This window comes from Notamacropus eugenii, chromosome 1 (assembly GCF_028372415.1).
Source record: "Notamacropus eugenii isolate mMacEug1 chromosome 1, mMacEug1.pri_v2, whole genome shotgun sequence".
In the NCBI taxonomy this organism is placed as follows: domain Eukaryota; kingdom Metazoa; phylum Chordata; class Mammalia; order Diprotodontia; family Macropodidae; genus Notamacropus; species Notamacropus eugenii.
The window spans coordinates 56,421,613-56,447,392 of record NC_092872.1 but is presented as its reverse complement, the minus strand read 5'-3'; the positions used below and the strand labels follow the sequence as shown (position 1 = coordinate 56,447,392).

At 41.0% G+C, this 25,780-nt stretch overlaps 2 long non-coding RNA genes across 5 annotated transcripts in view; one reads left to right on the top strand and one right to left on the bottom strand.

The window, feature by feature from the left end:
* LOC140500220 (uncharacterized) overlaps positions 1 to 25,780 on the bottom strand; it is a 68,839-nt gene that overhangs the window by 15,359 nt on the left and 27,700 nt on the right. Inside the window, exons 4-5 of one of the 4 annotated variants that reach the window (XR_011965663.1) lie at positions 1,801 to 1,908; positions 1,350 to 1,673 (exon numbers count right to left, since the gene is read on the bottom strand). The exons of 1 other annotated variant lie outside the window; for it this stretch is intronic. This is a non-coding gene — a long non-coding RNA (uncharacterized lncRNA). Of the gene's footprint in view, positions 1 to 4; positions 1,909 to 25,780 lie in introns of those variants that run through there. 2 more of the 4 variants (XR_011965662.1, XR_011965661.1) reach the window with 2 other exon arrangements.
* Positions 8,522 to 25,565, top strand: LOC140500249 (uncharacterized). Its single transcript, XR_011965671.1, has 3 exons — positions 8,522 to 9,028; positions 9,159 to 9,279; positions 24,263 to 25,565. It is a non-coding gene; the product is annotated as an uncharacterized lncRNA (long non-coding RNA).

Genomic DNA, 25,780 nt, shown 5'->3' with positions numbered 1-25,780 from the left:
AAAGGGCAATGGAAAGATGCATGTTAGGCTGATTCTGTCGCACATTTCCAATGATGACTCACAAGCTAGAAATAGCAATAGCGAAATCTTTGAGGAAACATGATCAAAAAAGGGGGTGAGATGGTCATGCTGTGAGAGTGAGGGATAACAGATGGTCAGTCACAGTGCTCCATCGGGACAGATGAAATGTAACAAAGACTTAGAGGTTCTTGATTTTTTGTGTGTGTCATGGACAAGCACTCTGGCAGTTTGGAGAAATTTGTGGACCCCTTATTGAAATCATGTCCTTAAATTCATAAAGTAAAATTCATCAGATTACAAAGGAAACCAGTTACATTAAAATAGAATTATAAAAAACTTTTTTTAAACCAAATTCATGAACGTCAGGCTGAAAATCCCTGAGCTAGACGTTCTCTAGAATATTCAGTGATTCCTCTCTGGAGGGTAAGAACCAGCTAAGAATTGTACAGGATGAAAAGACTGGGGAGATTGGAAGCTGTGCCCATGGAGGGCACAGTACTTACATCACTGATATACATTCTATGGAAGAAACTAAAGAACAAAATATTTCTGATGACTCCTGGCTTAATGTTCTTTCAAATACCCAGACACCATGTACTGGCAAAAGAAAATCCTTGAGTCTCTTAATCTGAGTATGTGCTATGTCTGTCTGTGGGTTAAGGGGTATTATCAGATTGGAGGGAAGGACAGAGGTGGATAAAATATTACAAGGGTGTGTTGGGGCAGGAAGGTTGGGGGTGAAGAGGGGTTCTCATATTGCAAGGACCTTGGATATGTATAGAATGTGCAGTGCTAGGAGCCTCCTGATGCCATAGAAGGCTAAATGCCAGCAAACAACAATGCCAAAGGTGTGCATGTATGTAACTATGGCAACCTCAACACCGCTCTAGTAATAGTCTATTGTCCTTGTTAGGTCTCTCTGGGTTCAAAAGGCAGTGGAGGAAATGCCCAGGAAAATTATTAAATTTCCAGAAATTCTCTTTCTAACCTATTTACCACCTACCCAAGATTGAACTGGGTAAAATCTCTCTTTAGGTTAACTTCCCCCTTCTCAGTCTTTTAACGTATTGGTTAGTTTTGCTGAATTGTTTTTTCTTCCTTTTCTTTCTTTGTTATAAGGGGTAGTTTCTGGTAGGGAATATAATGAAATCATGAAATAAATATAAGTGACATAAAAACAGAAACTATCCATAAAAATGTATTTTTTTAAAATGAGCTATTATTATTACCTAGCACTTAGGGGTGTATTGGTGTTCAAGGAAGACTAGCACCTCTAGCATAAGGCCTGTTCATTCACCTTTGGTGTCCACCTGACACTAAATTCTCACCTGTGGCTCTAGGAAGCTGTAGCATGGTAGCATCCCAGCCTGGTAAGCCGTCTTGGTAGATGGGCTACACCAGGTTGAGGGTAAGCGATAGGCCTGAAACCCTTCTGTGAGTTGGGGGGATGTGTTTATCCCAACCATATGAAGACTTCCTGGGGTGGAATGGGCAGATGAGAACAATTCGTTCCAATAGCCATGAAGGCAGCTGATGCAGGTCATGTGGAGTGCTTAGAGTTTGGTCAGACATCAAAGCCACCAAGGTCATTCACTGCACCCCAGGCCATCACCAGTCATCCCGACTTGTCTTTTCACTGGACTTTGATGTCTCTGGAAGACAGAGTGAGGCTGATTACTTTGTGCTGTTCTGCCTCACTTCAATTCAACTCATGCACAAGTTAAGACATCACTGCGATGTCCCTGGTCCTCTTCAAAAACAAAAGACAATAACAATTACCTAGTGCCTGTGGCATCTTGCTTTCACAACTGGTATCTCCAGAATAGCTGCTCCATGTTTAAGGTACTCTGTGGTTCCATAAGCCCCCATGGATATGTCTACTCTTTCCTAGTTCCCCAGAGAACACAATTAGTGCAAAGCAAAAGGCATTTGATGAAACAGAAGATGTAATAAAATAAGATGATATGCAACGGAACATTTCCTTTATAAATGGAGGGTACACTATTGCACAGATATATGTGCCATTAGTAGAAAGAATGAGAACGTATGAGGAATATGTGGCAACATATGTGAAGGGATAACTTACACCTCTAACATTATAGGACCCTTAATGTTTTCTGGTCATTTTATTGCACTGCCTGCTCTTTGTTAACGTGATCATCTCTTCAGGGCCAGTTCAGACATGTCAGTTTAAGTTCTATAGGACCAAGTGATTAAAACTGTTAGCCCCCACAGCCAGCTAACAAAAGTCAAACTGTGAGCTCCTAGACTAAGGTCAGGTTTTTCCTTTATAACCCCTATGAATGGGCCAGAGATCAAATCCTTCAGTTACAGATCTAGTTTAGGGTTCATAAAATCTCGTGCAATTCTCAGATCCTCTCTATCTTAGCTATAAATGAATTTGAGCCAGACTAAAAGGCAGGTGAAGGAGACAAGATTAGTGTTCGCCCAGCTAGATCAAATTCCTGTTTTTATTAAGTATATCTTTCAGCAGCAAAGCCTGAGTAATCTGGTGCTGTATTTAGCCAGCAAAAACTTGTTTACTTATAATTATTAGTGCTAGGGCTAGGCTCAAAACTTGTGTCCTGATACACACACAGCCCAAGGCTCTTTCTTATCAAACCTCCTTAATATTTAAAAGAGCACCCATATTTATACTTTCAAATAAGATATTTTATAGAATTTTATTCATATTTATAATTTTTCATTATATTTAAATTTCTAATTTAAACTGTAATTTATAATTTATAGATTTTATATAAATTTTATATAATTTCACATAAATTATACACAAACATATTCTAATAGAAATTTTATATAAACTTATATAAATTTACATATAATTTAAGCTTAAATTTATACTTGGCACATGCATTTATACTTTCAAAAAATTCAAATCCTAAAATAAAATAAAATAGATGACATTTACAATTATTTTAATGCAAGCCTCTAAGCTAGCAATTCAAGATTGAGGTGGAGGTAACTAACCTAAAGAGAGGAGATTTTCCTCAGTCCAGCCTGGGGTGGGTGGTGAACAGATAAGAAAGAGACTTTCTGGAATTTTAATAATTTTCCAGGGCATTTCCTAGACTGCCTTTTTGAACCCAGAGAGAGACTTAACAGGGACATAAGACTGTAATTGGAACAATGTTGAGGTTGCCATAGCTGCATCCAGGCAGACCTTTGGCATTGCTGTTGCTGGCATTAGGGGCCTCTAGCACTGCACATTCTATACGTATCCAAGGTCCTTGCAATATATGAAAACCCCTCCCAACCCAACACACCCTTATAATACTTTATCTACCTTTGTCCTTCCCTCCAACTTGCTAACACCCCTTAACCCACAGACATTATTTGGAGGCTGACATAGAACATACTAAGATTAAGAGACTCAGGGCTTTTCTTTTGCCAGTACATGGTGTCTGGGGTAGTTGAAAGAACATTAAACCAGGAGCCCACAGAGACCTAGATACAAGCTCTAGCTCTGCTGCTCTGATCAAATCATTCCAGTCCATTTAAAGCAAGTGTCAAGAAGATAAATCTTGATTAGGTTATCAGTTGAGAACACATCTCTGCTGTTCATTAGGTATTAACAAGGCCTGTATACCTCCCTAGGAGTGACAGCAAGTGGATTGGCGTGTACATGTGCAGTTGGCATATGTACAAATAGCATGGTAGCTCATGCTTTCAGTGCCACCTGGTGGCAGAGTATCCCATGGAGCCACTGGAAGCCACAGCCTCCAGGTCCAGCAATACAGTCCCTGAGAGAAACAAACTGTATTTGCATGGAAAGCATACATTTCAAGTAAAAAGAAGGAGTTGGACTATATTACAGCTGAAGTCTCCCCTAGCTCTAATCTCATGAGAATATAAGTTCCATGAAGGCAGGAACCAGGTCCTAGCTAACTTTTGTATATCTTGCAGTAACTTGTTGAATTAATCTTGCCCAAAGGGATCTCCCTTCAGTGTCTTTCCAGATATCCCCCACTCAACATTTCTTATTATCAGAGACAAGAAGGATCTTAGGGATCAATTTCATCATTTTATTGAGGAAGAAACTGAGTCCCAGTTTCAATTTATTGCAGTGATTAAGATTCTATAGCAAATACGTACTTGTGAGGATGCAGTAAAAACTCAATAAAATGAGCTGAACTGAGAGAACCATAAGGCTGAACCCTGGCTAACCTAGGAAAGACAGGTTTAAGTTAGTGTGGTAGTGGGAGGTTCTGGATAGACAAAAAGGACGCATTAGGGCACTGGAAGATTTGAGGGACATACAATATGGAAGAAATAATAGGGAGAGCAATGGAATTATACTTTTATGATAGCATGATTTTTGCCCTGGGTCTTTCTTGTCTAAAGCCAGGAGCACAGAATTTAAACACAGAGTCTAGGCCCAGGAGAACAGATATGGAACTAAGGTCTGTATATAAACCCTGAGTCTAGACTTAGACGAATGAACATGGAATCCGGATCTATTAAAGACAGTGTTACACAGTATATTAGACCTAGTAAGGGGCAGTCTGGTTCTCCATGTTCAAAACTGGAACAAAGTGAGACCCTCCTAGGCCAAGTTAACAAAAGCATTTTACTTAGCCATGACAAAGAAGGGATACTTAGTGAAGACACAGCATGGATTCATTTCCCGGCCTTTGGGTTGGCCATTTTGGCATTGGTAAAGAATGAAAGTAATTCCTGCCTTTTCATAGGCTGGCTTTTGTACGTTGTATGTCAATGGCCCAAACCTTGGTCCCCTTGGCCAACTAACTCTCAAGGATGATTTCAATACTTTTTAATAAGCCTAGCCTACATACCAAATATTGTTCCTACCACACAGAGACTATGCCTGGAACACAGACACTGATTTTAGGTCAAGGAGCATAGACAAGGATTCCATGACTGGCATGGGTACATAATAAACACTTGCTGGACGATTGACAGACAAGAACTCCAGCCCAGGAGATATACGTGGAGCCCAGGTCCAGACAGAGGACTCAGGAACAGGGGTACAGGTATAGGGTCCTAGTCCAGGAAAACAGACACAGAACTCAGCTCCAGAGGGACAGATGTAGATAAGAGTCCAAGCTATCATAATGTAATTAGTATTTGAACACAAGTACCTGGGCCTAGGACATGAATGGAGCCCATGCCTGAGACATGGCCACTGAATCCTGATGGACCAACATGGTCATAGACATAGGCCAACACAGACACAGACCAGGAGTCCATACCTAAATACAGAGTTCAGGCCTGAGAGGTGGCAGAAGGTGGGTGGGGCAGACTGGTACAAGAAACACTCACTCCTGTCACCAGTATAACTGGAATGACAGAGGACCAATTGGGCTATAGATGTCATCAAGAACAAGGAATCAGAAGCCAGAAATAGGCAGATAAAAAGCAAGATGTAGACACTGCCCTGCCTGTAGACTGGGGCACAGTCCAGGAAGGGCCAGGAAAGTAGAAGAGGCTTGGCTGGAGAGGTGCTGGTGGGAGTAGGAAAGGAAAGAGTGGGACAGAAAACTGCTCAAAGCTATGTATCCTGGCTCTGATCTCATGTAGCATTATTCCAGCGTTTATCATTCATTTCCCGTTTCTGCTTTGTTAGTCCTTTCAGATAGGTGAGTTTTATCTCCCCCCTGCCCCCACCCCAAGGTGAACTTCCTCCCCAAGGGTTGGAAGGAACTGGGCTTTCTGTTGCCTGGTACACAGTAGGTGCTATATAAATACTTATTCCCTTCCACCTTGCCCTCTTTGCCTTGGCAGACCACAACTGGGATATGGTACACAGTTCTGGATCCTACGATTTTGAGACAATATTAAAAAGCCAAAGTGTGCCCAGGAGGAGAGGACTGTCCAAGATGGTCAGGGGATAAAGAACTTGTCATAGGAAGAAGGAACTGACAGCGTTTAAGATTTGGGGGAAGGGAGAACTAAAAGAAGCAGAATGGTGGAAAGAATACTGGGTTTGGACAAGCGAGAGGAATTCAAATTCTAGCTCCACTATTTATTACCATAGCTGGTGTGCTCAAGGTGGTTAGGTAGGTACTACAGTAGATAGAACTCTGGGCCTGGAGTCAGGAAGATTTGAGTTAAAATCTGCCCTCAGGCACCAGTTGTGCTCTGGTCAAGTCATTTATCTCAGCCTGCCTCAGTTTCCCTATCTATAAAATGAGGATAATAATAGCACCTACCTCACAGGGTTGCTGAGAATTAAATGAGATCACATTTGTAAAGTTCTTATCACAGTCCCTGACACTTAGTAGCTATTTAATGAATGCTTCTTTTCCACCCAGCTCCAGCCCCAGGCTAGAACCCGGCTACATCCTCCCCTCTCAGGGTTCTTTCCAGGAGGAACTTCCAAAGGATTAGGGTATCTTTCTCAACAGACATTGGCTCAAACCTCCATTCTGGGTGTGTTACCCACCTCCCACCCCCCTCACCTATTAGCTGTCGTTGATTAGCACCCCAATTCTTTTTAACCATTTAATATCAATTAGCTTTTTCTTAAATAAATTTTTTTCAATCAACCAAAATCCACCTTTTCTCCTTCTTAAATCCCCCCCTCTCCCCAACTGAGAAAGAAAAACAAAATCCCTGTTATAAACATGTATAGTTAAGGAAAACAAATTTACTGGCTGTGTCCAAAAAACCAAAACAAACAAACAAACAAAAAAAACCATGCCTCAGTTTGTTCCCTGAATTCATCACCTTTCCATCAGGATGTAGATAGCATATTTCATCATAAATTCTCTACAACTGTGGTTGGTCATGGCATTAATCAAAGTTCCTAAGTCTGTCAAATTGTCTTTGCAATGTCGCTGTTACTGTATACATCATTCTCCCGGTTCTGCTAACTTCACTTTATATCGGTTTATATAAATCTTCCTAGGTTTCTCTAAAAACCATCCCTTTCATCATTTCTTACAGAATGGTTTTCCATCACATTTATATGCCATAACTGGTTCACCCCCTCCTTTTCCCAATCATTGCAACATCAAAAAGAGCTGCTACAAATATTTCTGCACATTTTTACTGCTTGTTTTGCTGAGGACTGAAGGCAGGAGAGGACAGACACAAGGTCAGAAGCCACAGCAGGGTCATATGCACATGGTGTCAGGTCAACCCAGGTGGGGAGTAGATCATTGCAGCCCTTTCCATCCAGAGGTTCACAGCAGTTAATGATGCCTCCAGATAGGCAGGGAATGAGAATAAGGTCAAGTCTTTGAGGTCTTCTGTATGCTTGCTTGGGTAATTGAAAAGTCATTCTTCCTGTGGTAAGCAGACTAGAAAAAGTCATAGAATAACATGTGCATGCTCTGACATTCATGATGGGGATCGCCTATGCTGGGCTTTCACTCATTAGTCCCTTATCACAGGACTGAGTTCCCCACTTTTGTATATCCTCAAGTGGAGGCTAGATGATTATATGCTGGCTATGCTTAGAAGTGATTCCTGTTCAGATTCAGATTGGGCTAAATGATCTCTCAAGATTTCTTCCAACTATGAGATTTCTATGATTCTATGAATTGAATTAGGGGACATTCCTGAGGACCATTCCCAACTTGTGAAATGCAGTCGGCAGGCCTGTCTGCATAATTGGCCTGAAGTCTCACCCACCCCTTCTGCCTGCTGCCATCTCGCTTCTTCTCTCCCATGCTCCCCCTTCTTCCCCTTATCCCCCTCTGGATAACCTCTGCTTAGCCCTCTCCCCTTCCAGGGCACCCCTCATCATATTCACTCAATTCAACCTGGGAAAACCCCTCCTTGGACCCTGCTTTCCTCCTCCTGACTAGAAGGAGATGCACAGCTCTCTCTCTTCTCCCCTCTCCCCTCCAGGACTGCAGTCCAGCTCCCCAGGGGCAGGTTGCAGAGAGAAGGGAAGTCCGCGGTGGGTGACGTGTTTTATGCCACAAGGTGTCAGCAGAGAGAAGAGCTCAGTCACCACGACAGGGACCGGAAGTGGACCGAGGGTGGTGGTGGGAGATGGGGGGGTGATGTGAGAAGTGTCGGAGGGACCAAGCAGAGCTACAGGGTCCTAAAGGGCTGAGCTCGAGGAAGGGCGTGGCCAGGGCTCAATATTCCTGACACTAGAGGACCACAAAATTTCAGAATTGGGAGGGATTTCATTAGTCCTTTAGTCCAGCCTCCCTACCCCCTGCCCCTTGCCCCCTGCATGAATCTCCTCTTCATGCACCCCAAAGGATCATCATGCTCCCCTATCCCAACCCCCAGGCCTTCACCAGACGAGTGCCCTGGAAGCATCCCCAGCATCCACCCTAGGGTCTTAGGACAAGAGAACAGTGTGTAACTGCCTTGGTGGGGGAGAAAATCTATGTAGGGTGACCAAAAATGGATGGTAAAGGATGAGGATCACAGCCTCCAGCTCGTCGTCCCTGGCTCCCTCCCACCCCTACTTCCAACCAGGTGAACTCCATTTAAAATTAGCTCCTCCCCCTCCCAACCAGAAAAAGACACCTGAAGCCATCTCTGGCCTATTGACTATTCAGGCATGGAAGGACCTGATCACAGAGAGGGGCTTGAGGCCATCGCCTCATGTTGTTGTGTCTCAGGAATGGCTGTGACAGGTGGCCAGGAAACCTGGGTTCTCCTCCTGTTCTGCCCCTGACTCTGTGTGACCTTGGGACCCCTCCTGGGATCCCTCTGTATCTCACTCTTCATTTGTAAAACAGGCATGATAATTCCAGTCTGGCCAGAGAGACTCGGTTAGTCTTCATTAGCCCCTATTGTGCTATGTGGTGAGGGGGATGGAAGGGTGGACAGCCGCAATTCAGTCTAGTGGATGGAGTGCTGGATTTGGGAGTGAGGAAGACCTAGGCTTCAATCTTAATTCTGTTCTTTCTGGCTGTATGACCCTTCATAAGTCATGCAACAGGGCCTTAGTTTTCTTTCCTGTAAAACAGAGATAATATTAATATCCACCTCACAGAGTCTTGAGGATCCAATGAGATAATGCATGTAAAGGACGTTGAGGTCTGCAATGTGCCAGGTAAGTGTCAATTATTTTTACTATAAGTCCTGTGGAATGTTGGTGTGTGGTGGGGCACCTAACCATGCCAAATCCTGCTGCACTCCACTACTAGCCATCTCTTATGAATTCTCTCTCTGACTCCAAACAGATCACAGAAAGAAGGACTCATCCATGTACCAAAATACCTAGGGCAGCTCTTTTTGTGGTGACAATGGACTGGAAACTAAGGGGGAGTCCCCACCAAACAGAGAATGGCCAAACAAAATATGGTATGTGAATAATAAAGGGATACTATTATGCCAGAAGAAATTACATAAGGGACAGTTTCAAAGAAACATGGGAATACTTATGAGTGGATACAGAGGGAAGTGGATAGAACCAGAACAAGTTATACAGTAACAACGTTATAAAAATGAACAACTCTGAAAGACTTAACTCTGATCAATCTCATGACCAACCAAGATTCTAGGATGCCAGTAATGAAGCATGTGACCCAGCTTCGGAAAGAGAGATGACAGACTCAGTATTCAGAATGAGATGTACGTTTTAGACAGGTTTTGTTTGACTGTGCATGTTTGCTAGGAGGATTATGTTTGGGGGATGGGCACAGGGAGAGAAAGAAGGAAGAGGGTGAGAAAATAAATGCTTGTAAATTGAAAAATAAAATAAAATTCTTACTTTGAGTTCAGAGAGAGGTTAGGGGGATATGAAATGGGATATTTTCAGAAATTACCAAACTTGCAAACTCTCTCTGTCTCAATCTCTACCTTGAGAGTAAAACAAGGGAAATTTTCATCCTCTCCCGTGGAATGGTTTTTCCCTCTCTCAAGCCTGAACCACCAATTTATAGCCTTAGACAAAATCACCATTACTGGTTGTATAATTTATTAGCACTATCAAGTAAAAGAAAAACAAACATTCAAACAAGGGAGAGGTTTTGATAAGGCTCATAACTCAGGTCACTTCTCCCACTCTCCCTTCTCCCTTCTCTTTCAGGAAGTCTGAGTGGCTATGGTTAAGAAGTGGATTTAGAAATGTCCACTGTGCTCTGGAAAAATCTGTGGAAAGCAAGAAGCTGCTGTCTAGATTTCACCTCCATCAGCTACCATAACTGCCAGTTCAGTCTGGCCTCAGTGACAGCATATTCCTGCCCCCCATGAGTCTTTTCTTGATTTCTATTCCACAGACTCTTTTGGTATGACTCAGGCCTCTCCATCTCCTCTATCTGACACCCCAAAACTTGGTTAAAGTCCCTTCCTCAAGACTACAAGAAGCCCAAACAGCCTGAACTCTCCTCAAAGTCTGTTAATGGGCTAGCCCAAGGACTCTTTATCATCCCTGAAAGGTTCTCTGTGATCCTTGGTCTTGGCAACCTAGAACTACTCCTGTAGTCATGCAGGTTGCATACATTCTAGTTGGGGGATGTGAAACTGTGCAAAGTCAGATTTTCATCATCCTCATCGAAACTGAGCAGGAGACATAACTTCTCTGAGTGGGGCTAGTTTCCCAGCTAAGCATATCTCTATTATGTTACAAATCTCCACCCCACCCAAAGCTTGGACTTTGTCCTATAGCCAGAGGGGAACCATGAGGATTTTTAGGTAGGGATGATCAGAGTTGCACATTACATCATTCTGGCTGCTTGTGCAAGATGAACTGAAGTAGAGTAAGGTAAAGAGAGATTGTTTAAGAAGTCATTGCTATAGTCCGAGTGAAAGCTTGGTCCTGAACTGGATGGTGGAGTCATTTATGCAGCTCCTAAAATTCCACCTCCTTCATGAAGTCTGTCCTGACTGCTGTCAGGAGAGCTGAGATCCCACAGATGAAGGAGAGAGATGGCCCAGGGCATAGAGTACTGGACAGTAAGTCCAAAAGCACTGGGTTCAAATCCAGCCTTATACTTAGTAGCTATATGACTGGGCAAATCATTTAACCTCTGTTGATTTCAATTTCCTCAACTGTAAAATAAGAATAATAATAGCACCTACCTCTCAAGGGTGTTGTGAGGAGCAGATAATACTGTAAAATGTTTAACACTGTGTCTGGTCCATAGCAGGCACTTAATAGATGTTTGTTTCTTCATAGCCTTGGTATAGGTATTCTTAACCATTTTTCTCTGTCACAGACCCCTTTATAGTTTAATGAAGCCTATGGAAACTTTCTCAGAATAATTTTTATATTATATATTTGTATTATAAATTTATAAGATATAATTGTATATAATTATTATAAATATAACTAAAAATATAATATTTATACAACAAATTTATATATACACATGTATATATGTATACATGTGTATGTATGTATTTGTGTATGTATGTATGTATAGGGGCAGCTAGGTGGCTCATTGAATAGTGCGCTGGGCTTGGAGTGAGGAAGAACTGAGTTAAAATCTGGCCTCAGACACCTTGGGCATCTATGAACCCCAGTCTAGTAGAACAAGCCCCAGACTCAGAGTCAGGACAGACCTGGGGTCAAATCCTACTTCTCCTGCTTGTCATTTATGTGACCATGCACAAGTCGCTTAACTTTCCAGCCTCGGTTTCCTCATTTGTAAAATGGGACCATAATAGCACCCACCTCACTGGGTTGCTGCAGAGATCAAATGCATGTAAAGTACTTTATAAATGTCAGCTATTACCGTCCCCTCCTCACCACCGAAGTCACCCTGCCTGTCATTAGTGCATTATTCAACAATGATGACCTCAGTTTCCTAAGCATCTATCCTAGGAAGGACCCTGGGATACATGCAGTGGGAAGGAAAAGAAGATGTTGACTTCAGGCTTCAGTTATCCCATCCATAAAATGAGAGGGTTTGAGCTGGCAAGCTAGACTGAGCACTTAGGAAGGCCTCACTATAAGCCGAGTGCTGTGCTAAGCGCTAGGGGCTTCAGACACAAACAACAAGACAGGCCTACTCTCAAGGACTTTCATTTAAGTGGTGGAAACCAGCAGGAAATAAAGGCAAAAGTAGAGAGGGAGGATCAGGCACAAAATAGCATGTAGAAATGGCCAAGAAGTGGTATGAAAGCCTAGTTCTAGGCAATATAAGGTGAAAATTCACCCTTCAGAGTCTAGGGGGCAGAGTTCAAGGTTCCAGCGAGGGGGGTGAGGATGATGGCCACAGTACCAGCAGCACAGTGTAGAGAAAATGTTCTTTTGACCTCTAAATGCATCTACCTTCAAGGCACTTACATTCTATGGAGGATGAATACATGGGAAGAGGAGAAGGGAATAACAGGGCCCTTTTGGATTACCTGGTCCAAGCTCCTCATTTTATAGGTCAGGAAAAGATAAGGTTATTTCTCTAAGGTCACAAAGCTAGCAAATAATAGGGCTAGGATTTGAACTCAAAAAGATACAGATCAGTATAACACAAAGCAGGATGTGGCATTTACTTAAAAAGGGCATAAACAATTTATTTTAAGAACAGAAAGAGAGAAGCTAGTAGAGGGGTTGGATACTGTATTATGACACAGGTGAAATCTGCATGTACACTTAGGGTCCTTCAGTGCAGTCTCCATTGTCTTGCATGCTTACTTTCTTAAGCCTACGTAAAGGTAGCGTGTCTGCATATTAAGTATCCAGTAAGGAAGTATCATATCTGAATTGTCCACCATGTGGCACTATACTTAAGACATCAACCAAGTGGTTTTATCACTGGTATGCAAATGCAAAAGCTATTCTCCTTCATAGCCAAGCTGTGCCAGGCCAAGGGAAAAAAGTCCCTTTGCTCAATGGGTTCTGACTTTAGACAGGAGATGATGAAATATCCCTCAAAAAATTAAAATAGGAAATCCACAGTTTGCACACAGCTCAGAACCCCACCCTATATCTGGACTTTCCTTTCTCAATTCGAATGTTGTCCTCCCATCCAACTGCAACTTACAGGACACCAGAATCAGACCATGGCCTCACAGTTTATTTAACTAACTTGTGGAAAATGCAAGGAAAGAGGTTTTTAGCTGTCTTGCTTAGAGTACCCTACCTTCTAACTGCCTCCTTATTCTTGTCATCCCAGCTTTTCCTTTTGGGGTGACAGGAGGAGGAACTCTAAAGCATTCCTAGCATCTCCTGATCCTGTGAAGATTCCAAGGGAGGGGGAGGATTGAGTGTTTGATGACCTCAGGATTGATCATAACTACAACTGAAGGTTGACAGAGGAGAGGTGAAAAAGTTCCCCCATGGTCTTGCTTGCTGATGAAGTTTACGTATACTTCCGTCTCTGGTCTTTAGTTCAGTTTCACTTATAAGCTGGTCATTTTGCTGTCTGGGTTTGCTTTGCCCCCTGGATTCAACACTGGTCCCTATTGCTGCAGGTAGAGGTGTGGCAGAGTAATTAGATGACTGGGTGGATAGAGTTGATGACCCTAGTGTTAAGGAGACCCTCAGTTCAAATCTAGCCTCAGACACTAGCTGTGTGACCATGGGCAAGTCACTTAACACTGTTTGCCTCAGTCCTACATCTTTAAAAGGAGCTGAAGAAGGAAATGGCAAATCACTCTAGTATCTTTGTATCATGGATTGGAACAAGGCAATGATAGATGCTTGGAACATGGCTGCTGGTAACAGAGCAGGTAAAGGTCTGCCGACTCTTAGAGGTGGTGAGCCTCAGTTTCCCTGCAGTGGCTTGTGGCTGCCTCAAACTTCTAAACAATAGCAGAAAGCCTGTCTTAAGGGCAAAGGGAAAGGATGGAAGAAAAGCAATCAAAGATACCAACATCTAGACCTCAGTCTCTTCCTCCAATCCTGGGGCTTCCTCTGTCCGAGGCAGTACCACCTTCTCTCTTTCCCCCTCTCAAGCAGTTTCTTGCTTGTGAGCATTCCTTTCCTGAACTCAGTGAGGGGAAGGGTGTGGCAGTGGTCAACAATCCTCTGCCAGCACTTTCAGTCCTCAGATTATCATCACCCTGGGCCCTGAGGTACATCATAATTCAGACTCACAGGCATTGCATAGATGAATTTGTACCTGTACATGACCCTTACTGTACTCTTTAAGGCCTTTGAAAGATCTGTCCTTCGCCACAGTAACCAAGGTCAACATAAGACAAATCAGCTGAGCAGGTGAAATGGGTCCCAGCACTCCCTCTGGCTTGCTCTCAGTTTGCTTCCTCTGCCTTTTCCTCCTCCCTCCTCTCCCCCAGGACAGTCCTGTGCATCATCATCTATGCAGATAACTCCCAAATCTGTCGCTCTATCCATATTCTCCCTAGAATTTCTGTCTCAGGTTTCCTGCTCCCAGCTCTCCATCTCCACACTGACGTCTCAACAGCATTTCAGACTCAAGAAATTGAAACTGAACTTATCCCAGTCCTCATCACCTGTGCCCACTCAGGACAATAACAACAATAAAACGGTAGCAGCAAAACCTGGCTGTCATCACCACTTCTCTCCCAGACACACAGGCTCTCAACTACAGTCACCTTTGACTCTGACATAGCCCCTCCTTTCTTCCTCTCCCCATTTCTCATTCTGTCCTCAGCAATATCTTCTAGTTCAATCTCCTCCCCATTCAGAGGGCTATCTCTCTGGCCCAGGCTCTTATTACCTCTTGGCTAAGTTTACAATTCCTAAACTAGTTTCATAGCCTTCAGTGTGTATTCCACCCTCCATTTCCCCTTAATATCCATGCCAAAGTAATCTATTAATTAGACTGCTCTGATCACTTCATTTCTGTTCTCAAAAATCTTCAGGGAATCCCCAATGGCATCCCCAAAGGATCAAAATACGAACCCGTTACACAAGCATTTATGGCTCTCCTTCATCTGTCTCTAATTTACCTTTCTACTCTGTTCTCCCATCTGCTCTCCTCTCTGAATAACTAAGACTGCAGACGGACTGGGATGACCTCTCTGGTCTCCATGAATTCACGTAGTCTGCGTTCATGCTTAAAAAAGGATCCCCAACTCCCCACTTGTTGAACTCTTCACTTCTTTCAAAATCCTGCGGAGGTACCCACCCCCTCCATAAAGTTTCCCCATCTCTTTTCACCAATCTCTTACCACTTTCTGTTTTGCTCTGTCTTAGAGCATTTAAAACATTTTTAGCATATATTCTAGTTATTGTACACGTCTTAATCTCCTACCAGATTGTAAATTTCTTTAGAATCTTGGTATGTTCCCAAATGCCTAGAGGTAATTAATAAATATTCACTGACCTGAACTTCATTATTCTCAAAGGGCTGCCAACTAATCCTCTTGTGCATGTTAGCCAATGATGGCTTAAGGTATTACCACCTTCGAATATATCTGTATTGAAACTGGAAAGGAAAGCTTTTTCCCAAAAGAAATGGATCTACAATGGTGGAATTTCAGGCACTGTGACAGTGAGTATACAGTATACAGGTAGCAGGAAAGAGAGACTCCCCATTCAGTCCTACCTCATTCTACCTCCTGCTGTAGGACAGTGAAAAGAAAACTGAAGTGAACTTTGGATCAGAGGACCTGGACTCAAGACCCAAATCTGCTGTTTAGGATGACCCAATTATTTTACTTCTGTGAGCCTCAGTTTCCTCAGCTATAAAGTAAGGATAATAATTCTGACCCTGTGTTGTTAGAAAAGCACATTGTAAGCTGTAAACATTACATTTAATATGTGAGCCATTATTACAAAGAGGTATAGGTTCTCATTACCCATCATCACCAGGGAGATAAGCCCAAAACATTTGCCCAGGTATAGGCAGAGACTCAAAGAACTGGGTGGAACCTCCAGTCCCTCCCTTACGATGAACCAGCACCAATCCACTGGGGCAAGTGAGCCGTGTTCAGAAGGAGATAAGAAAGTAGAATTTGGTAACTCCAGTGATCAGGCTCTAGGAAACCTTGTTGTTGTGCAATATCAACATGTCATCGAGTGAGCGTTAATAATAGAGGAACCCTGGCAACTTGGAGAGATTGGAGGTCTGTGAGGGAGGCTGAAACAGATCCCTCTTTGGCTCTAATCAAAGAAGGCGGGACTGTTTGTGGTATCTGTGTGGCCTGCCTGGGGAATGAATGACTAAGTCGCCTCTAGGAAGGGGAGACTGCTAAATCTTGCTAAATCTCTGGGATGTTTTCCCCACAAGGCCCAGCTCAAATACCACCTCCTCTAAGAAGCCTTCTTTGGCCATCCCAAACTGATCTCTCCTTCTCTAACTCATTTTGGCATTTCTTCTTGCCACTCACTTGTCTTTCATCAATAATTGATGTTGTTATTCAGTCATTTTCAGTTGTGGTCAACTCTTTGTGACCCTATTTGGGGTTTTCTTGGCAAAGATACTGGAGTGGTTTGCCATTTTCTTCTCCAGCTCATTTTATGAAAGAGGAAATTGAGGCAAACAGGCATAAGTGACTTGCCCAGGGTCACACACAGTCCAGCTTTGAACTCAGGAAAGGAGTTTTCCTGACTTCAGGGCTGGCAGTCTATCTAGCTGCCCCCTGCATCAGTAACAGTTGACCCATAATGCACTAAGCTTCACTGAGCCCTTTACCCCATTTTTTCCTCACAGCACCTCAGTGAGATAGGTAATATGAATATTACTTTATCCCCATTTTACCAGAGGAGAAAACTGAGGTTTTGAGAGATTAAATAATTTGCTTGAGGCCACTTTTTTCAGTTGATGGCCCAACTGATTCCAACCCAGGTCTTCTGATTGTCAATTGGGACTCTTTTCATTGTATCATGTTGCTCTGTGTTCTAGCATGCCTTTTCTCATCTGCACATCTTGTCTCTCTCCAAAGCAGCTGAGGTGAAACACACTTTGGATGGGGATTGAGATAAGCATCATTCATAGCTCCCTTTAGTTAATGAAAGTCCTTCCAAGGAAAGATGGGAATAGTTTTTCAAAAGAAAACCCAACATGCCTGATAAATCATCTCCTTTCTCTCCTACATCACTTTTTGTTTAACCAAAAATCTGCTTTCTTTTGTTAAGCCACTTCTTGCTATTTTATTACTACTTCAAATCTGGCTTTTCCTAAATAAAGCTATAAGCATTCTTAATTATTTGGGTCTTTATTTTGGCACAGAAAGAATATAAGTGGCCAGGAAAAATGTCAGTAACTATCTGAATACACAGATTTTTATAGGTTAGGGATTCTAATCTCTGTCCTGATGATTAAAGGTCAGTCTAGTCTTTGGTCTCTGAGATTTTACAATCTTATTAATAATATGTATTAATAAATTCCTATGATATAGAATGAAATAACAGAGACAAAAAATAATCTCAAGTGAACTGTCTTGTAATCAGAAAGCATGGCTGTGGAGGATGAAATTGACTAGCTGGTCAATCTCTTTTCTATCCTTCTCTCCTCTCTTCTGGAAAGGAGCAAACCTTTCCTCCCGAAGCATGCCTGTCTTCACCTATAGGGACTGGCTTTGGGTACAGCCTCTCCTTTTACCATTACTCTTTCCTCCCTTTCATTGCTCCCCCACTTCCTAGCACCAAGAAAAGGAGGAGGGTCCTTCTTTGAACACCCAAGTTGGTGTTCTTAGATAAAAAGATATGATCACAGTTTCCAGCCTAGGGTAACTTTTTTCTTGCCTACAATCCATGTGAGTTTTTTTCTCTGATATTTTCAGGAGCTTATTAATGCAGATTATTAATAAAATTATAAAAGGTCAGAGCCCCCACACTAGAGTCATCAGGCTAGAGATGAGAATCCCTGATCTGTAAAAATCTATGTATTTGAATAGTTACTGCTATCCCCATTTGCATTCTTTCTGTACAGAAACTGACAAAAAAATTAAGAATGACTGTAATTCCTTTATCTAGGGAAAACCAAATCTGATGTACTAATAAAACAAAAAGGAATGGCTTAGCAAAGGAAATAGAGATTTAGAATTTTGGACAGAAAAGGGGGGCAGAGAAGAGAAAGGAGATGATTCATTTAGTTTAGTTTAAACCCAAGTTTAGCTTGGGTTTTCCTTGGGAAAAATCAATCCCCTCTTCTTCTTCAGAATTTTCTGTGGAGCTGTGAGAATCAACTGCTAGCTGCTGAAAGACAGTCAGTCCCCACTCAAAATGTTCTTCAATCTGGATGCTACTTCACTTCTCTTTATTCCTCTTCTAACCTTTTTCCAAATTTCCGGGACAGAATGACCCCATCTAGTTCAGTCTAGTTCTAAACTGCATGATAGACCCCATTTCTTCCAGGAAAAGAATGCCTTTAATTTTTTTCTTCAGTCAAAGAAATGGCATTCTTTTCCTAGAAGAAATTGGGTTGTCAAGATATTAGAAGATATCCTGTTTTTAGAGCTAAGGCCCAGCAAGCAAAATGTACCCTGAGTTTGGCATAACAATAATCCTTTGTGCTCACCTTCTGAATGAACTCAGCTGCAGCAAAATCCCAGAATTGTTTCATATAATAATTATATTGCTTTGACCAGCACCAGGTCTTTTCTGAGCTTGGACAAACACCTTCTGCATCCATGTTCTGGTCATGAAGCCCTGCTATGAATCAACTTTGTTACATTGTTGCTGTTACCCCTCATTCTCTGGGCTACCTCTCACTGCGCAGCCATAGGTTTAAGTATTGAGATCTGCTTACACTAAAGCAGTTTCCCATGTGCTTGTTTACCTCACCTTGAAATTAAAGTTGTTTGATTTTGGACTCTTGCTGATCTGTTCAGCTGCTGCCTCCCACAGGTTAGTGGTCAGTTGCATGTGATTGACAGAGTCTATCATGCAGTTTGGGACTGGACTAGACTGGATGGGGTCATAATGTCTCAGTAATTTGGATTTCCCAAGGGCTACTCTCAATGGTTTGTTATGCATTTCTTCCAGAAGCATGAAAGCTCAATGATCTATTGAGTACTGGAGCACACACCCATGCACGCAGGCACACATGCATGCAGGCATGCACACACATACACACACCCCTAAACCTGCCTTGCCCTCAAGGATTTTTCTTACTTTTTGAAGGAAATATACATAGATAAGTGGGGAAATACAACAAAGAAAGGTAACATACTCTCCCCAAAGAGAGAAATCACAATCTGTGAAGCTTAACAGATTCCAGATGTTACTTAACAAAATAGATCTCTGCAACGTGAGCCACTCAGGGCCCCTGTGAGCAAAATTTAAACTCTTACATATGCAAAACTAATTTCTAGAGGAGCAGGGGGCATGAACAACTGCAGGTGTTGGGATAGGAGGCTTATTATTACAGGAAGAAAAAAACTTGATGTAATTGAATGGCATGAATGTGGTCATAGTAATCTTAAAATAGGATGAGATGTTAGAATGCCTGAATCCAAGGTATGGAATATTAAAAAATATGCAGGAAAAATTAAAGGAAATGACTAAGTTGTACCAGCTTTTTATGGCTTACTAACAACAAGAAATAGAAATGTTACAATGATAGATATGGAGTATCGTTTAGCTACATGGGGGCAGCTAGGTGGTGAAGTGGATAGAATACCAGGCCTGAAGTCCGGAAGACCTAAATTCAAAATGTGGCCTCAGACATTTACTAACTGTGCAACCCTGGGCAATTCACTTAACCCTGTTAGCCTCACTTCTTCATCCGTAAAATGAGCTGGAGAAGAAAACTGGGGCACACCACTCCATATCTTTGTCAAGAAAACCCTAAATATAGTCACAAAGAGTTGAACACAACTGAAAATGGCTGAACAACAAAATTAACTATATGGACTAAAGATTGTAATAGTGCATTCCTATTAGCAGAGTAGTCATTCAGAGAAAAGATTCAAGTTTACTTAATGCAAAGATAGTGAAAATAAAGTGAAGAAACTCTGTGCAAATGTTGGTTTCTTCAATTACGTTAAAAATCGAGTTCAGTGACATACTGTTGAAATTTCCAAAGAGATGGCCAGTGGAGAGATGAGGATGTAGCAGATAAGTATCCTGATATTTTAAAGAAAATGATGGAAGGTGGGTACAGGGATGAACAAATTTTGAATGTGGAAGAAACAGGTTTATTCTGGAAAAGAATGGACAGCTTTCTGAATTTACATTTCTAAGAAAGAAAAAAACTAACCTGGATTTAAAGGGGTCCACTAACACTTTTATTAGGAGGTAAAGGGATTGTAAATTAAAAGCAATGCTTGTTTGTTGGCCTAGAAATCCTTGCACCCTGAGAGACTACAACCACTGATTGCTTCTAGATTTTGGCATGAAGGAATTAAGATTTTAGAGTTTCCCCCCCCAAACCTGATTTTCAAGTTATTTTAGCCTACTTATGTAAAGATAACATGAGGATAATAATATTGGATTTAAAGCATTACTGATTTTAGATAATGTGCCAGGTCATCCAGTTATACCTGATTCATTGTATGGGAGTGTGATCATGAAAATTTGTCTAGGTGTGAATAACGTGCTGTGTACCTAACAATGCCTATATGCATAAAGATTTAAAGGAAAAGGAGAAAGTTCAGTCTGAGGTAAAATATCTTAAATGATAATAATAACAATGTTTTGGTCACATCTTTAGTTATAATATCAAATAATTTTTAAATTTTTAAAAATTTTACTTTCTATTGTTGGTGGAGCTGTGAGCTGATCCAGCTATTCTGGAGAGCAATTTGGAACTATGCCCAAAAGGCTACAAAAATGTGCATGCCCTTTGACCCAGCAATACTGCTTCTAGGACTGTATCCCCAAGAGATCATAAAAATGGGAAAGGGTCCCACATGTACAAAAATATTTATAGCAGCTCTCTTTGTAGTTGCCAAAAACTGGAAGTCAAGGGGATGTCCATCAATTGGGGAATGGCTGAATACATTGTGGTATATGAATGTAATAGAATACTATTGTGCTATAAGAAATGAACAGGAAGACTTCAGAGAGGCCTGGAAAGATTTGTATGATCTGATGCTGAGCGAAAGGAGCAGAACCAGGAGAACTTTGTGCACAGCAATGACCACAGTGTGCGAGAGAATTTTTTCTGGTAGACTTGCAATGCAAGAACTTAAAAAATTCCCAATTAGGCAAAATGCTGTGCAAAATGCCTTCCACATCCAGAGAAAAAACTATGGAATTTGATAGCAGAATGTAGCAGATCATTTTCTTTTGTATTATGTTTTGGTTTGTTTTATGATTTCTCCCATTCATTTTAATTTTTCTATGCAACATGACTAAGGTGAAAATGTATTTAATAGGAATGTATGTGTAGAACCTATATAAAATTGTATGCCATCTCAGGGAGGGAGGGAGGGAGAAGGTAGGGAGGCAGGAGGGGGAGGGAGGGGAAAAAAATCTAAGTTACATGGAAGTGATTGTAGAACACTGAAAACAAATAAAATTAAAAAGTGAAAAAAAATTTACTTTCTATATTACTGTATTATTTCATAACAAATTTGAATCAAAATTATATTTTTCTTATCCATTGCTATTATATTACACTAATGAGATTAAAAAAAACTTATGTTTAAAATTTTTTGTTGCAACTATTTCCACATTTTACATATGAACTATAACTTCTTTTTTCTGGGTAATTAAAAATCAATTTATCAATCAATAAATTGATAGTCAGTGGTCTCACTAGCCAAAGCTCATTGAATGCTGAAATACCTTTGGAAAAGGAGGTGTCTGAGAGAGAGAGAGAGAGAGAGAGAGAGAGAGAGAGAGAGAGAGAGAGAGAGAGAGATCAACCCTGATTGGTTAACAATTAGTGAGCGGGTAGACATATTAATGAGGAGGTGGGTCAAAAGTCTTCAGCTCCTCCTGCTGAGAACTATGAATTGATCATGAGACTCAGCCACCTCCAGCTATCTGTACAAAGGAATCCATCTCCACCCAGAACACTCAAATTGAAAAATTGGGGGGAGGGGGAAGTTTCCAGGCCTTGTGCCTAATGCTTTCTTTTAGTTTTTAGGACTGGAATTTCCCTAGATTAGTTTCTATTTACACTTTAATCAGAAGTAAACTCTTCAGCAGGGTGCTGCTCAAGACTGTGGAGATTATTCTCCTGAGAATTAGGCCAATTTCATCATCAGCTCTGTTCTATATGAATTATAACTTCAAATAGTATGAATTCAAATAATGTTACCACTTCAAAGGTGCATTATTTACTATAATCCTTTAGGGGTATTTGGCTCTACACAGAGTGCACCTATAGATTCAGGTATTTAGTATGTTGTTATCACAGATTTTTTTTAAATAAAATGTGTATTTATTTTTAGTTTTCGACATTCACTTTTATAAGATTTTGAGTTTTTAAATTTTCTCCCCTCCTTCCTCTTACCGCTCCCCAAGATGGCATGCAATCTGATATAGGCCATACATGTAAAATCATATTAAACATATTTTCACATTAGTCATATTGTAAAGAAGAATTAGAATCAAATAGGAAAACTATGAGAAAGAAAACAAAAAAAAAAAGGAAAAATAGTATGCTTCAATCTGCATTCAGACTCCATAGTTCTTTCTCTAGATGTGGACAGCATTTTCCATCATGAGTCTTTTGGAAATGTCTTAGATCATTGCATTGCTGAGGAGAGCTAAGTCTATCAAAGTTGGTCATTGAACAATGTTGCTGTTACTGTGTACAATGTTTTCCTGGTTCTGCTCACTTCACTCAGTATCAGTTCATGCAAGTCTTTCCAGGTTTTTCTGAACTCTGTTCATCACTTCTTAAGGAATAACAGTATTTTATTTCATTTATATACTACAACTTGTTCAACCATTCCCCAGTTAATGGGCATCCCCTCATATTCCAGTTCTTGGCCACTACAAAAAGAGCTGCTATAAATATTTTTGCACATATGGATCCTTTTGCCATTTTTATGATATCTTTGGGAGACAGATCTAGAAATGGTATTGCTGGATCAAAGGGTATACACAGTTTTATAGCCCTTTGGGCATTGTTCCAAATTGCTCTCCAGAATTGTTGGATCAATTCACAACTCCACCAACGATTCATTAGTAGACATACTTTTTAATAACAGAATTAAAATTTCCATGTCTTGTATTTCTCTGGTTCAGACTCATAAACTGAAGGAATACAAAGCAGTTGAGGTTTTCTTGTTGGTAACCATTTGTTCAAGAGCAAGATGTGAAATCATCCACTGTTCTCATCAGACTCTGCTGCCTGGGTCATTTCCGGACATTCCAGTGTACTTGGTGGTGCCTGCTGCTCATATTGCTTACTTGATCCCTGATAATGGCTATCTCCCCTTTGGAATTCCATATCAAAGGATGAGAGAGGTTGAAAAAATAAAGAACAGAAAGTACAAGTATGATTCTTTTTATCCCATTCCACCGATTTCTGATCCTGTGACAAAAAGGATCATTGTGATCCCAGAATGGGGAAGGGTAATCCTTTTCCCACACTAGGATCTTAGAATTTTCTCTTCCAACTTCTTTCTCCATGAATCATTTTCTCAGTCCTCAAGGGTCTCCCTTGGGATAAGAAGTTATGTAGCAGGCTTGACTCATGCCAGTCTACTATCTCAGTTTCAAGATGAGAACAAAATGAAGAACCCCTGACAGCTACAAAAGTATATTGACTTAGCTCTAGCACAAGAAGGATGTTAAGAGCAGCAGCAGAATATTCAGAGCAGGGAAAGGATATTCTGGGAGGAAACAGCATTGTTTCAATTGAGCCCAAATTCCATTACCAGTGTTGGTCAAGCTGGTCTGCTGGTTAGAAGCCTAAGGAAGGAGTCAGGTGAATTCTTATGCCTGTAAGCCACCTAGAATGACATCAGTGGTCCAAGACCTTGGTCCCCTGAGGCAATTAAATCTCAAGGATGGCTTGACTTTGAAGTAAAAACTAGCCTGACTTGACTTGATATTGTTCCTACCACAGCAACTGAGGTTAGATTTACCCAAGTCTCTCCCAAAGCCAAGTTCTGCACACATCCCATGCTGCTGGTCTATAGAATATATGTGTATTTTGGGGAAATGTGGGGTGGGAAGTCCAGACCTTAAATGTGCATACATTTATTAAAAATTTTAATAAACAGAATAAAATTTTATCATTATATTATTTTATCAAATCATTTTTTCATTCTTTCTTTTTTATCATTGAAAGAGAACACAAATCCCCATCAATATTGCTCTCTTATCTCCCTCCTTCAAATTATGATTCTACCCTAGTGCACAGAGTAATGGTATGTGGGATACAGAAGGAAGACTGATAGAGTGCTGATGACAGTCATCATACTTTTCCCCTCTCCAGTTCTACATTGAACATATGCTCAGAACAGAACAAAGCCACCCAATAGGAGAACGGGCGCTTCCCTTCCTTCCTTTGTGCTTGAGAGACTTATCTCTCATTCTTTTCATTCATTCATCCCTTCTTTTCAGAAACAAGGAACAGAGAGACGGACAACCATGGGGGGACCCTCTTGGCAGCAGTCACTACTTGCTAATGTTATGATCTACAGTGAAAGTGGAGGTGGGAGAACTGGAACTGACTTTGAAGATCAGAGCTGTGGAGGCTGAGACCCTAGGGATGGCAGTGACACCAAAGAAATGCAGAGGTGAGACCCAGCCTGGAAACTGACCAACAGTCTAAGTGTTAACTAGCATGTAAGGCATTCCAAACCCAGAGAGCAGCTTCAGAAAATCTCAGCAGCTAGAGAGTCCAGGAGACCCATCTATCTCCTAGAATTCCTTCCTGTTTCTCCCTTGCTTTTCCTCTCAAAGTCTAGGACCCTGAGTTGAGCCATGGTCAAAGGAACACCCCACAACGTACATTTCCTTTCCATGACTATCAGAGGAGATTCAATGGTCATGAAGAGTGTTCATATAGGCATGCTGAAATTTTTTCCTTGCATTTTTGATATGTTAAACTATGTGGCTGCAGAAAGTTGATTTACTATGTAATAAACACATAGACTAAGGTAGAAGATTTCTAACATTCAGGGTGGGGGAAGAACCAAAGAGATTTTCTCAGTTCTGAAGTTTTGACCAGTATTTTATATCAACCCCTAGGCTAAAATCCAGAACCTGCTCAGCTAGAATTTTTGCCCAATCTTAAGGAGCTATGCAGCTGGGAGGTTGGGGGAGGAAAGATCCTTTACACATGTTTGAGAGGGCTTCTTGTATATGCATCAGAGAGACATGCAAAATCACTGACTTGGTAGCTCAAGGTACAGTGCCCCTGCTAATCAGATTAGTGTAATGATGAGGTGATTGAGTTACTCAATCCCATTTACATAAAAAAAGTGATCAAATGTACAATCAATCAATCTCACTCATAGGCCTTAAACAAAGTCTTCAAAAGACATTTTATAAAGTGTGATGATACTAGACTGGAAGTCTATTTCAATTAGCTGAGGAATTTTGTCTGAATTTCTTTAATTTCTATATAAAATCATCCAGTTAGCCGGAATCATGAAGTTCCAGCAATGGTGATCATTTTAGATGAGAGCATTTTAGCATGCTCCTGATAAGCAAAGGTAGGATGGCTATGTGACAGAAAAGGGAAACTGAGGACTACAGGTTTCTTGAAGCAGAAGAACTTCAAGGAAGGGGTTGTTCCTTCCATGTGCCTATCTACAGAGGTTATGATATAATCTCTTATTTTTTTAACCAAACATTTCCAGTAAACTAAATTTTGCTCAAACCACAGAGACATGAATAAAAGAATAAAAATTATTTATTTTATTTTATTTTTTAAGTTGAATTTATTTTATTCTGAACTTAAGAAATAAAACAAGTATTTCCATAATATATCATAATAGAAAAAAAGATGATTGTACATAAAACTACAAATCTGTTATGTAAAACTTGCAGTTCCTTTTAAATATGTAATAAAATTATCATGTAACTTTTTAAAAATTTTTCTTCCCTTCTCCTCTCCACCCTAGAGATGGCTAC